Source organism: Coregonus clupeaformis, chromosome 25, assembly GCF_020615455.1.
Source record: "Coregonus clupeaformis isolate EN_2021a chromosome 25, ASM2061545v1, whole genome shotgun sequence".
Taxonomy (NCBI): domain Eukaryota; kingdom Metazoa; phylum Chordata; class Actinopteri; order Salmoniformes; family Salmonidae; genus Coregonus; species Coregonus clupeaformis.
In genome coordinates, this window is record NC_059216.1 from 13,527,026 (window position 1) to 13,541,318 (window position 14,293).

At 46.9% G+C, this 14,293-nt stretch overlaps 1 long non-coding RNA gene across 1 annotated transcript; it reads left to right on the plus strand.

Moving 5' to 3' along the window:
* Positions 1–43: 43 nt before the first annotated feature.
* LOC121539077 lies at positions 44–12,988 on the plus strand. Its single transcript, XR_005995317.2, has 3 exons — positions 44–666; positions 9,587–9,654; positions 9,764–12,988. It is a non-coding gene; the product is annotated as an uncharacterized LOC121539077 (long non-coding RNA).
* The last annotated feature ends 1,305 nt before the right edge of the window (positions 12,989–14,293 follow it).

Here is a 14,293-nt window from a genome sequence, read left to right on the forward strand (position 1 = left end):
CGCGCGTGTCGTCAACTCAAAAGGGACGACTCCTATATAAAGTAGTTTTTTGACGAAAATGAAAACGTGTCAGTTTGTCGCTTTCACGAGGTTGGAGTAATAACACGTTCAACTACTTCAAGACATTGGCTCGGATGTAGGTTGTGTCTTTAATTGTCGATAAAAATTTATAACTAAGGAAGATTTTTTTTCACTTCTCTCATTGACTTCTCAAACCCCGGCCTGGTCTGTTTCGCAAGCGTTCCCGGAAGTACCGGGATGTTGCTCCTCTGGCTTTAGAAACTCTGTGTTATCAAGGAGACGCTCCATATTAACTTCTCCACTGGATTGGTTGAACAGTGCAGAAAACCTCTCTCGCCAGTTTATTTTTTTCAACACCAGTATGTGGGGGATCTAGGTTCAGACTTTTTTTTAAAACAACGTATTTTTCATGGGAGGAAAACTGAGGGTCGGGTTTTAGGATTTGTGTGACAGTTCTACTGCGCAATCTCCGTAGAGGTCTGTCAGTCAGCTATGCAGGGGGGAAAATGGCGTAGAACTGGTTCCCGTAGAGCTCGCAAAGGGGTGTCGAATACGTGGACCTTGCTCCACGGGACCCCTACAACGACCCATTACCCCCGGGACAATAGCATTTACTGATGATTTTGGTGGCTTGGAAGAGTTTCAGTGAGTACTTTAAGGATTAATATAGTATTCAAACGTAAGGGTTGTCGAATGACCAGTTTCTGCTGGGCAGACCTTTGTCTGCGAGATAAACCTCCAATAATGTGATTGCGGCCCGCAATTCGGGGCGTTCCTGTACGGTAATACTGACGGTATGTCTGGGCAGATGGTCTGTTTACATGGCAAGTTAGGATAATTCGTTTAACAGGTTAGGTAAATTAACGTAGCAGGCTAGGAGAATGACATTAAGGTTAGGAAAAGGGTTAGGCTTAGCTACAGTTGTCAACAACGCCCCAGTGGTTCCTGCATGAACACCCCATTGAGTGTGCCATCTTCATGCTTGTGTGACACTTTTTTGATATTTGGGATTTCCTCTGATTGTCTATGTCAGGAATACTCAACTCTTACCCTACGAGGCCCGGAGCCTGCTGGTTTTCTGTTCTACCTGATAATTAATTGCACACACCTGGTATCCCAGGTCTAAATCAGTCCCTGATTAGAGGGGAACAATGAAAAAATGCAGTGGCACTGGTTTCGACTTCCAGAGTTGAGTTTGAAGGGTATTTGCAATTCAAATGTGGGTCAAAAGGGAAATAAAAGTATTGTAATGACCCAGCTGGGTCATAAAGTAAAAGAGAGACGGGCACCAGGTGTACAGGCAGAACACAGGTTTATTCCTGAATGGGCTATTGTTCAGGCCACAGCCCACGCCGCTAAACCTCGAACATACACAAATAGAACATGTCAAATCAAGGGTCCCGAACAGAAGAAAAAAGAGATGAGACCGTAACCCCTATTTAAGCATTCCAAAACCCCGCGGGATTACCCATCACACCCCCCCAACCTTTCCATCTGTCCTGGCATATTTAACCCCTGCTAGCACCCATGAGAACGATAACACATCCATGAACACAGAACACAATACAGGGTCGTTACATAGCCCCCCCCTTTCTAAACCCTAGCCCCTAGGGTTACAAAACAAAATCCTTAAAACGACCCGGAGGTCGCATCAGTCTCTTGTGCCTCCCCTTGACTCTCACTGGTGGACCCCCAGAACACTCATCTGCCCCAATGTCATTTCCAGCGCCCTCCGAAGAGGCAGCCCCCGTCCCAGGCTCAGCTTGCACTAGAGTCTCCTCGCTAGACTGTCCCCGTGTGCTCACATCAGAGTCCTCACTTCCATTCCCTACCGTTTTCCTCCCTCTGTAGGGCGCCAATCGATCCCGGTGGACCACCACCTTCCTGCCCCGTGGGGGAACCTCCACCCGGTACGTCACCTCCCCCACTCTCTCTATCACCAGGCACGGCCCCACCCAGGCACTGTCCAGCTTTGGGCACCGCCCCTTCTTGCGCGTGGGGTTGTGAAGCCACACGCGTTCTCCCGCTCCAAAGTGCCTCCCCCTAGCGCGTGAGTCATAGTGGCGCTTTTGGCGCATTCCTGCGTTCTCGAGTTGCTCTCTTGCGAAGGTGTGAGCCGCTTCTAACCGGTTCTGCAGTCGACGAACATAGTTCGGGCCAGGCAAAAACCCCGTCGTCGTTATCAGGAGGGTGGCCAAACGTCAGTTCGGCTGGGGTGCGCAACTCACGACCTAACATTAGTAGCGGAGCACGCAGTCGATTCCTGAACAGCCGACCTACATGCCATAAGAATAAACGGTAAGTGGGTGTCCCAATCTCTCTGGTGTTTTGAGGTAACGATAGCCAGCTGTTGTGCTAATGTTCTGTTAAATCTTTCCACCAGCCCATCACTCTGGGGGTGAAGCGGAGTAGTGCGCGTCTTCTCCGCGCCTAACCGTCTACACAACTCTGAGAACACCCGTGACTCAAAGTTTCTCCCCTGGTCGCTGTGTATAGACTGTGGCACCCCGAACCGACTGATTATTCCCCCTACCAATGCATCAGCTACTGTTTCTGCCTCCTGGTCTGGGAGAGCGTAAGCCTCTGGCCACTTGGTGAAGTAGTCCATAGCAGTTAGAATCCACCTGTTACCGCTGTCTGTGGTTGGAAACGGTCCAACTATGTCTACCCCCAGTCTCTCCATGGGCTCCCCCTACTGGGAATTGTTGTAGGAGGGCGTGTGACTGACCTGGAGGTCCTTTCTTAGCAGCACACTCATCGCACTGTCTGCAAAAGTCCTCCACATCCCTCCTGTGCCTGGCCCAATAGAAGCCTTTACGTACGCCTTTAACGTTTTGGAGACCCCAAAATGCCCTGCGCCTACTCCCCGTGAAGCTGCTGTAACACGCTCCCTTGCAGCCTTTTGGGCACCACTACCTGCCACGTCATTTCTCCAGTAGCTGGCTTTTTTCCACCCCCTCTGGAGCACTCCCTCAGCCACTCTAAGGACTGAGAATTTAGCCCAGAGTCCTTTGGTGACTGGTGATAGAGGGGCTACTTCCCCCCATGGCGGTCGTCTTCTCTCTTCCACCCACCCCAGCACAGGACGCAGCTCTGCGTCCTCCTCCTGGCGACGCCTCCACTCCCCGACGTCCACAGCCTCAAGCTCCCGGCACTCTGTCACCCTCAGCTGACTCACCGTGGCGGTGACTCCCTCCTCCATGCACAGTTCCCTCTCTCGCTCCACCCGTTTGGCGCAGTACCCACAGCCGTCCTCAGCACACGGGCGGCGGGACAAGGCGTCTGCATTGCTGTGGCGAAGGCCGGCCCTGTGCTCCACCTGGAAGTCGTAGGGTTGCAGCTCCTCCAACCAGCGGGCGATCTGACCCTCTGGCTCCTTGAAGGAGAGAAGCCACTGCAGGGGCGGAGTGATCCGTCCGCACCACAAACGGCAGGCCCCCAGGTAGTACTTGAAATGGCGTACTGCTGCCACGACAGCCAAAAGCTCCCTCCTTGTCACGCAGTAGCGTTTTCAGCCTTATCAAAAGTTCTGCTGTAATAAGCTACTACGTGCTCCCCGTCAGAACCACGCTGAGCCAGCACGGCCCCCCAAGCCCTCATTGCTTGCGTCGGTGTCCAGGATAAACGGACGGTTTGGGTCTGGTGAGGACAGGACAGGGGCCTCCACCAGGGCACGTTTGAGGGCCTCAAACGCCCGCTGGTGCTCTTCGGTCCACTGAAAAACAGTGTCCTTCTTGAGAAGGTGGTTCAAAGGAGCTGCTATCCCCGCAAACCCTTTCACAAACCTACGATAGTAGGATGCCAGACCCAGGAAGCTCTTAACCTCTTTTTTTCCCCTTGGAATTGGCCACCCCCTCACAGCCTCCACTTTGTCTGGCATCGTGCTGATACCCTCACCACCCAGCTGATGACCCAGGAACGCCAACTCCCTTTGCATGAAATGGCACTTTTCCGGGTGTAATTTTAGCCCCGCCCCCGAGATCCTCTCCAGCACTCGCCTAAGTGCCCCCAGTGCCCCCTCAAACGACGTGCCGTGTACCAATATGTCGTCTAGGTTCCTTGACACACTCGTCTCTCGGAACCCCCGCCAGCACTCTGTCCATGAGCCTCTCAAAGGTGGCAGGAGCATTACAAAGCCCGAAGCACAGCACCTTGAACTGCCAATGGCCCCTATCCGTGGAGAAGGCCGTTTTTTCACGTGCCCCAGGCGAGAGGGGCACCTGCCAGTAGCCACTGCGCAGATCCAGGGAAGAGAACCACGAGGACCCTCTGACGTGGTCTAGCGACTCATCGATCCTCGGTATGGGGTAAGAGTCTTTAATGGTGACAGAATTTAGGCCCCTGTAGTCCGCACAAAACCTAAGTTTACCCCCTTTCTTAGGCACCATGACAACCGGCGCGGACCATGGGCTATCTGATGGCTCAATGAAATCAGCCCGCAACATGTCAGCAATAGCTGTGGCTGCTGCTTCCCTCTTGGCAAAGGGGAATGCGACGGGGCCGAATTTTAATGGGTTGGTTGTCCCCAGTGTCGATGTCGTGCTGAACCAGGTGCGTTTGCCCTACCTCATCTTCCCCCCAAGCGAAGCTATCTTTAAAGTCAAACAGCAGCTGCTTTAACTGTCTCTGTTGTCTCGTCCAGACCTTGACAGTTTTTCAGCCACACAGCCTCAACGGGCTCGATAACTTCCTCCTTCCCCCCGTCGGGCTGATGGGGTGAAGGAGCCAGTGTGTTTTGGGCTACTGGGATGCCTGTGCTTGCACCATTATGGGGAGTGAAGGTCGTTGCCGCCGGAGACAGCTGCTGGGATGGCACAACGACCAAGGGAGCAGCCGGGACGACCAGTGGAGTTTCGGCAAGCTTGGAGGAAGACGGAGGGACAGCCCTGCCCCCTGCTGGCCCTCCCGAAGGCGACATTCCCACTGTGGGCCCCCCCGACAGCCTCAAAGTGCCCGAAGCTAAGTCCAACTGAGCCCCACAGTTTTTCAAAAAGTCCATTCCCAGTATACAGGGGTCCTGTACCGCTGCTACCCACACCGGACACCCCACAGTTCTCCCCCCCACAGTCACAGACACCCGACACTTCCCTAACATGGGGGCTAGCTCCCCGTGACAGTCCGTAGCTGGACAAGGGTCGGCTCCACCCGCACCCCAACAGGTAGTATGTCTGGTCTCACCAGGGGTTACTGTAGAGCTCGTGTCGACCAGGGCCAAACATTCCACCCCCTCTACCTTGACGATGACATTGCAGAAGTCCCCAATGGTGGTACGTCCCACCACAACTACCGGACTAGGAAACACGGTGGCAGCTACACCCTGGGGAAGCAGGTCCCCACCCTCTTGCCTGCACTGCTGGGTACCTCTTCTGCTTACTGTGGGTTCGGGGCGGAGGAATGGGCCCGCGCTGCCCCCTGCGCGAGAACCCGCTGTCGTTTCCCTGTTGACTGGAGAATCTGCCACACTCCCGCTGAATGTGGCCAGGCTGGCCACAACCCCAGCAGACAATGGAAGTTGAGCTGACACTGCGATGTTGTCTGGAGCCCCTCTTAGTGACAAGCGAAGCGGTCTTGACTAACCCTCCCAACTCGTCGACCCACTCTGGTTTGGTGACCCCCCGGCACCCCGGCCGCCGCTGCTCTCACCTCTGGTTGACTGGCAACCTCCACTCTCACTCCCTCACCCCAGATCAGCTCCCTCTTCCTGGCTATCTCCACTGCAGCCCGCAGAGATGCTGGGTCCGACATCTGCACATGCTTACCCAGTTCGGTGGGGAGAGCGCTCTAATAAAACTGTCCCGTGCCAGCTCGTCTTGCACCCCAATCGGCATAGTTGCATAAGCCCGCCTGGTCAGGCTCAGAATATCACTTGCCAACGCCTTTAATGATTCCCCCTGAAGTCTCTTTTTGTTATTCAGTTCAATCCGCAGCATGTTGGGCTGTGCATCGCTGCCGAAACGGCCCCCCAATGCCTCCACTAGCGCACCGTAGTCGCCCCACTCGTCCGGGGCTAGCGTTAGCAGGCATTCCGACGCCTCCTCTGACAGGCTCAGGGCAAGCTGTAACCCTTTCGTCTCGTCAGACCACCTCCCGGCTCTAGCCAACAACTCGAATTGAGTGAAAAAAACTTCCCATTTACCTTGTCCATTGAACTTTGGAAGTTTAGCCGCTACCGTGGCTAATGGCAATAGGGCGCTGCCATCTCTGTTTACATAAGGAGGTCCAGCCATTTCCACGCGCGGTGACGTCGATATCTCCGTCGCCGTGACGTCTGTTCTGGTCGAGCGGTTTGAAGGAAAACCCGCCCGTTCTGCCATCTTGCTGACTGACAATTTAACTCCCGCCATGTGGCTCTCAAGCTCTTCTACAGCCGTCATCGCCTGACCCTCCCGACCGGGTACACCCGAGCCCACAACGGACACTTTGTCCGACTCTTCCCTTAACTTTCCGCCTCGCCCCGATCATCATGACCGTAGATGCGAGTCACGCTAAAGCTAACCACGGCCTATACTGAAACAGCTAACTCGCCTAATCTCGATCTATCCCGTCGTTCGAAAGCACTTCTGACACCAATGTAATGACCCAGCTGGGTCATAAAGTAAAAGAGAGACGGGCACCAGGTGTACAGGCAGAACACAGGTTTATTCCTGAATGGGCTATTGTTCAGGCCACAACCCACGCCGCTAAACCTCGAACATACACAAATAGAACATGTCAAATCAAGGGTCCCGAACAGAAGAAAAAAGAGATGAGACCGTAACCCCTATTTAAGCATTCCAAAACCCCGCGGGATTACCCATCATACCCCCCCAACCTTTCCATCTGTCCTGGCATATTTAACCCCTGCTAGCACCCATGAGAACGATAACACATCCATGAACACAGAACACAATACAGGGTCGTTACAGTATTGTAGCGAATGGGAAGCGAACCTGCGTGAAAGGCAAACTACCTACGCATCACGCGTGGGGGGCTGCTCGGGGTGGGGTGGGGCCCACGGCAGCACCCGCTGCTCGTTGAGAAGAGTAAGAACGATACGTGCTTTCACGTCAGAGTCTCCAAAAGTCTCCAATAACACCAGAAAAAGTCGCTAGATTTGTCGCTAGTCGCTTTTTTGAAAATGTGTCGCTAGAGGGGTCTGAAAACGTGCTAAATATAGCGACGAAGTCGCTAATATTGCTGATATGCCCCTTGTCTTTCATATCAGTGAGAAAGAATCTTTCAAATAAAAAAGATACACTTACTGTAGCAGTTTAGCACAGATCCATACGCTGTGTGCCTCCAGTTGACAAACTACACTTCCTCCCCAGTTAGCTTTCACACAGGTGTTCAGAGCATGCTAGATAGCTAATTAGCACAGATGGCCGCCTATATCTTCTGTCAGTCATCCGTAAACAAGCGGTGTAACATGGAGATACGGCCGTGTGGGAACACCAACCCTATAAAGGTGTGTTAATTTAACATACAAATATATATATATATACACACAGTTGGAAGTTTACATACACTTAGGTTGGAGTCATTAAAACTTGTTTTTCAACCACTCCACACATTTCTTGTTAACAAACTATAGTTTTGGCAAGTCGGTTAGGACATCTACTTTGTGCATGACACAAGTAATTTTTCCAACAATTGTTTACAGACAGATTATTTCACTTATAATTCACTGTATCACAATTCCAGTGGGTCAGACGTTTACATACACTAAGTTGACTGTGCCTTTAAACAACTTGGAAAATTCCAGAAAATGATGTCATGGCTTTAGAATCTTCTGATAGGCCAATTGACATCATTTGAGTAAACTGGAGGTGTACCTGTGGATGTATTTCAAGGCCTACCTTCAAACTCAGTGCCTCTTTGCTTGACATCATGGGAAAATCAAAAGAAATCAGCCAAGACCTCAGAAAAGAAATTGTAGACCTCCACAAGTCTGGTTCATCCTTGGGAGCAATTTCCAAACGCCTGAAGGTACCACGTTCATCTGTACAAACAATAGCCCTCAAGTATAAACACCATGGGACCACACAGCCGTCATACCGCTCTGGAAGGAGACGCGTTCTGTCTCCTAGAGATGAACGTACTTTGGTGCGAAAAGTGCAAATCAATCCCAGAACAACAGCAAAGGACCTTGTGAAGATGCTGGAGGAAACCGGAACAAAAGTATCTATATCCACGGTAAAACGAGTCCTATATCGACATAACCTGAAAGGCCACTCAGCAAGGAAGAAGCCACTGCTTCAAAACCGGCATAAAAAAAGCCAGACTACGGTTTGCAACTGCACATGGGGGCAAAGATCGTACTTTTTGGAGAAATGTCCTCTGGTCTGATGAAACAAAAATAGAACTGTTTGGCCATAATGACCATCGTTATGTTTGGAGGAAAAAGGGGGTTGCTTGCAAGCTGAAGAACACCATCCCAACCGTGAAGCATGGGGGTGGCAGCATCATGCTGTGGGGGTGCTTTGCTGCAGGAGGGACTGGTGCACTTCACAAAATAGATGGCATTATGAGGAAGGAAAATTATGTGAATATATTGAAGCAACATCTCAAGACATCAGTCAGGAAGTTAAAGCTTGGTCGCAAATGGGTCTTCCAAATGGACAATGACCCCAAGCATACTTCCAAAGTTGTGGCAAAATGGCTTAAGGACAACAAAGTCAAGGTATTGGAGTGGCCATCACAAAGCCCTGACCTCAATCCTATATAAAAATTTGTGGGCAGAACTGAAAAAGCTTGTGCGAGGAAGGAGGCCTACAAACCTGACTCAGTTACACCAGCTCTGTCAGGAGGAATGGGCCAACATTCACCCAACTTATTGTGGGAAGCTTGTGGAAGGCTACCCGAAATGTTTGACCCAAGTTAAACAATTTAAAGGCAATGCTACCAAATACTAATTGAGTGTATGTAAACTTCTGACCCACTGGGAATGTGATGAAAGAAATAAAAGCTGAAATAAATCATTCTCTCTACTATTATTCTGACATTTCACATTCTTAAAATAAAGTGGTGATCCTAACTGACCTAAAACAGGGAATTTTTACTTGGATTAAATGTCAGGAATTGTGAAAAACAGAGTTTAAATGTATTTGGCTAAGGTGGATGTAATCTTACGACTTCAACTGTGTGTGTGTGTGTATATATATATAATTTCTGATATAAAATATATGTTCCTTATGTTTCCAAAACCGTGCCGCAAGCGATGCGTTTTGAAGTTCAAAACGAGCATATGGGATCTTAACAAAACTCCCCTGGCCAGAAAATACTATCGTCAATATAAATCAGTTATATCAGTCAATGCTAAAGCAGTTAGCGTCTATGAATGGGGTAGCCACAATAGCTAGCTAGCTAATACTAAACATCTGTAGCAAGAATTATTGGTTGCCATTGTATTCCTCTCTAATGTCCATGCCACAGGTTTCTGCATTTGTTTGCCATAATAGCTCATTTGGATCCCATTTGTGGAAGGTCGTTTGTGCAATTAAAACACATAGCTAGGATGTTAGCTAGCTTTATATATGAATGTCCTAGCTATATTTTGAATGCGGTATGTATGTCTGTCCATCCACAGTCTGCCTCTCCAGCTTCTAGACAAGATCATCTCTGACAGTGCAACAACCTGTCCAGTATTTGACAAAGGTCAGTCCTTTTCAGCCATATCATAATGACATGTAGCTAGCTACTAGCTACATACTTTTTTTTCAGCATACAAACTATTCTTTCATTTGTGACTCAAATCCCTAAACAGATGTGAAGTGAACGAGTGGCAAGACGTCGTGTGGATTATGTCCAGACCACAGCGCTCCACGTGAGACCGATCCAGATTTGGGGTAACATCTCCCAATGGTCACGCCCAGCTGTTGAGGCCAGAGATGGATCAAGATCTCAACCTCCGCCACTATATGGCAGAGAACAGAGAGTGGACCGCTCCAGGGATGTGTGGGGATACAGGAGAGACTGGTAACAACAGAGAGCCCCAGGCTCAATCTGTCTGTACCCTCTCTCCTCTATCCTCATCAATCTGTCTCCACCATTGCTTGTAGACAATAATGATGATTCCTGTCAAGTTTTGTCCTGTTACTTTCATAACTAAGGATCAAATATTAAAATATGTCGGCTAGTTGGTGGAATCGTCCCCAGAATTGGTCCCATTTGCATTAAGGTTATTCACAGAAATCTCACCAGGTTTTTCTTTCTGAAATGGATCTCTGTTCTACTGCCTTACTGCCCAATATAACCCCTTTGTCTGAATAAATCAATTTAGCATTATAATGAACAAAATGTAGGTATAGTTCAAGATATACTGCGGACAGTGGTTTGTTGTTGTTCTGAAAGCCCCATTCCCAACCTTGACCAGTGGAGTAAAACTTAAGACATACACTGCAAACTGTAGCAAAGATCTCTTGTAGCCCCCTAATCTCACGTGCCAGACCTTACTGCTACAGAGTAGGTTTGTTCTAGTATAGTGTACCATATTCTGAGACTCGTCTGGCTCTGTGAGATTACGTTAGTAGCCCCATTATGATTGTTGATCTATGGTTGAAAGATGTTATTATTGCTCTACCTCATTGCCGTGTGTTGCACCATGACATTTTCTGTATGATAATAACCAGTGTAAAGACAACAGTACACTAATCCCGGTCCTAGATATGTAGGCTAATGAATATCATAGTTTCCCTTAAGACTACACATCATTTGAAGTAGGGACCATATAACGTACTGTACCAAAAGTCAAAGATCGCAATTCATTCTTACACCATATTGATTCATTCTTACACCGTATTGATTCATTCTTACACCGTATTGATTCATTCTTACACCGTATTGCACATTTGATAACCTTATCAGAGTTTTTATGAACGGCATAGAGTCCCAGATGATGTTATTTTAGTTATAGGGCCGGTTTCCCAGACACACAGTCCTAGTCGATGACTAAAAAGCATGGAGAATTTCCATTGAAAAAGCTTTCTAGTCCAGGATTAGGCTTAATCTGTATCTGGGAAACAGGCCCATAGGGTTAAGGTAGGTTTATATTTCTGTTTCATTAGGGCCGGTTTTGTTCTGCATCATTTGTGGTCCCCCACCTCCTTTCCTTCCGGGATAATGTGCAATATGGTATCTTATTACTTGTCTTGATGTTGATCTAAATATGTAATATTGTATGAACAAGTGACAAGTTGTTTGAAAACAACAAAATTACCAACGTCTTCCATTAAGAAATATTGTATAGTCTTCATATGCATTAGCTTATTTAGAGGGATTGTGGTGCCAATATTATAACTAGCCATGCATGAAAGGTAGCTAGTGATGCTTGCTTACTGATAAGGAAATTCTAGAAACATTGATTTCTAAAAACAACATGTTTGGGAGAATGGTTAAATTGTTAAATCTATTCGGAGTGAATTAACCACAGAGATACAATTATCTAGTACTATCTAAATTGTGTTCTATGGAATTGACACCTTAGAATCAGACATGAAGTGTTGACATCCAATGTGTTAGGCTGCATTTACACAGGCAGCCCAATTCAGATCTTTTTCCACTAATTGGTCTTTTGACCAATCAGATCGGCTATTTTGCCAATAATTGGACAACATATTAAGAGTTGGGCTTTCCTGTGGAAACATAGCCTTCGTCATTGACCAATAAAATAATGATCTAGAATATGAGAATATATTCAGTAAAAAGCAAGCATTTGATTAGAAATGTTTAGAAGCAATAAACAATTCTGCACGATTTTCAGGTTATTTGATCTATTGTAATCTCTGTTTAAAGGAATGTTTAGTATATTACTAGCTACATAATCAACTTTGTGTTTAGAGGGAAGAGCCATGGTGTATACTCTGGTTTAGAATGCAGTATGTTCCAAGTAAGAACCACCCAACAGGGTGTGAAGTATCACATGTTGAAACAGAACGGCTGACCTTTGAATTGGCAAAACAGTCTGTCTGTGTATTCTGGGGCAATTCAACGTTCAAGCTACATCCCCTATGGTACTAGTGCACTACTTTTGACCAAGGTCCATAGATACAGGGTCCATAGGGCTCTGGTCAAAAGTAGTGCACTATGTAGGGAATAGGGTGCCATTTGGGAGGTAGCCTCGGAATCATAGAGTATCACTCTGTAAAGAACTAAGAACCACTGATTTAGGAGGCCTGTGTTAATTGCCTCTTTCATGGTTTACATTCTGTTAACATGTTGCACCATTGTCCATATCAATCGAACTATATGTATTCATGTGAATTATTATGCATCCTTCCTAATAATTGAAAGCAATAGAGCTGCCTCAAGGAGAAACGACTGAACAGAAAATGCTGTAAAACTTTCTTTACATGCATGAATTAATTCACTACCATCATCCTGTCTTGAATACTGTGTTCTAAAAACAAATTTTAACGCTACATAATGTGGCAATGGTTAGGATAAGTAGCTCTAGAATTTATTGATAATTTAAACTATATTAATGCGAGGAGAAAAGATTATGCATGATTTAAAAGTAATCAATTATTTGTATTGCATGCAATAATCAATTTCGTAATTTGTGTTGATCAATAGAGCTATGATGCTGAAAGGTTGATACTGTGGCACTATGGTATAAGTTAGTAATATGTTGACCTGTCTTGAATAACAGGGATGGTTGTTGACATTACAGTGAACACACTGTACCCACTTGTTCTCCCGTTGTGATAAAAGATGTATGACGTTGATCGCAGCCTGAAATCCAGTCTGTTTGTGCTATAATTGGGATGACAAGGAGTGGGATGACGGGGCGCAAAGACTGGATTTCAGGCTGTTGATCAAGTATTACTAATAACCAACAGAATGAGTTGACTGTGGGTTGTGGTGTGACTATCCACTCCAGAGAGAGGCCCTGGGCATGCTGGAGCAACGGAGTCTCCCGTCTGTTTGTGTATTAACTGAAGAAATTTGCATCAGAAATTCAGCAATAAAAAGCAGCATGGTGCCAATAGCACGAATGACTGGACTGGTTTGTGTGGCATTACAACGCACTTCTTCACATCTTCTCCTCATCTTCTCCTCATCTTCTTCATGTCTTCTCCTCATTCCTGAGTCCCAATTCCCTACCAAGGTCTGAACTCTTCAATGCATACATTAACATAAAAGGAATGGTCCTGCCTCTCAGGAGACGCCTACCGCCTCTCAGTGATAGCAAACATTAATGTATTATATTGCAGGGTTTTCCAAACAACACTTTAGATGCAACATGTTCATGCAACTGAGACCCGTTTATTGGTTATCATATCAGTTAATACCTGAACAGCAGAATATAAAAACACAACAAGCCATGTCTCAGTCATCCAGCTTCACATGAGTAGGAAACAGTGATCAAGTATAGTTCCATTTAGCATTAGGAACCACTAAAAGGAAAACACAACCAGTAGAATATGAGGTAGCTACTTATTAAACCATCTCAAGGAAGAAACTCTTCGTTTCACTTTCTAAATCATCCATTTTTGTAAAACTACACCCAGCTTTTTTTTTTTTTGTCGTGACAAGGAGTGGCATGATGGCACAAAAAATACTGGTACCCAGGCTACAAGAAAGTACTTAATACAAACTGAGAACATGGAACAAGAGAATACAGTGCTGTTGATGGAAAACTGAAACAGAACAGGGTCAGGGTTCAGTAGGCACGAAACAGAAGAAAACACTCCAAAACATGGACATACTATCTGAACTTGTGCAATAAACACTTTCAAAACGTTTTGCTACAGTGTGCCCTTATGAATAAGACCCAGGTAGGATAATCTGATGCTGTGTTCCAAGACGACTCGGAAACTTGTGGGAAAATGAGGCCTGAGTATCAGCATCAAACAATAGGAAGCTCTACGCAAATAACTTACGTTCATTTTAACTCTGAGGCTCCGAGTTTCGGACTTATCATGAATGCATCGTGACTAATGGACAGATGAGGTCACTTCATCAGTGCGGCTGTCATCCATCACTGCTGACACATTGTCAAGCTGACTTTCCATTGGATGAGCTGTTCAGCTGGAATGGAACAGACTTCAGAACAATTACATTTACATTTTAGTCATTTAGCAGACGCTCTTATCCAGAGCGATTTACAGTTAGTGAGTGCATACATTTTTCATACTGGCCCCCCGTGGGAAACGAACCCACAACCCTGGTGTTGCAAGCGCCATGCTCTACCAACTGAGCTACAGGGGACCATGTATTTAGAGAGTTGGGATATGATGCATACATTACATTCTATGTAGAAAAAGTCAAGGGGTCTGAATACTTTCCCGAATGC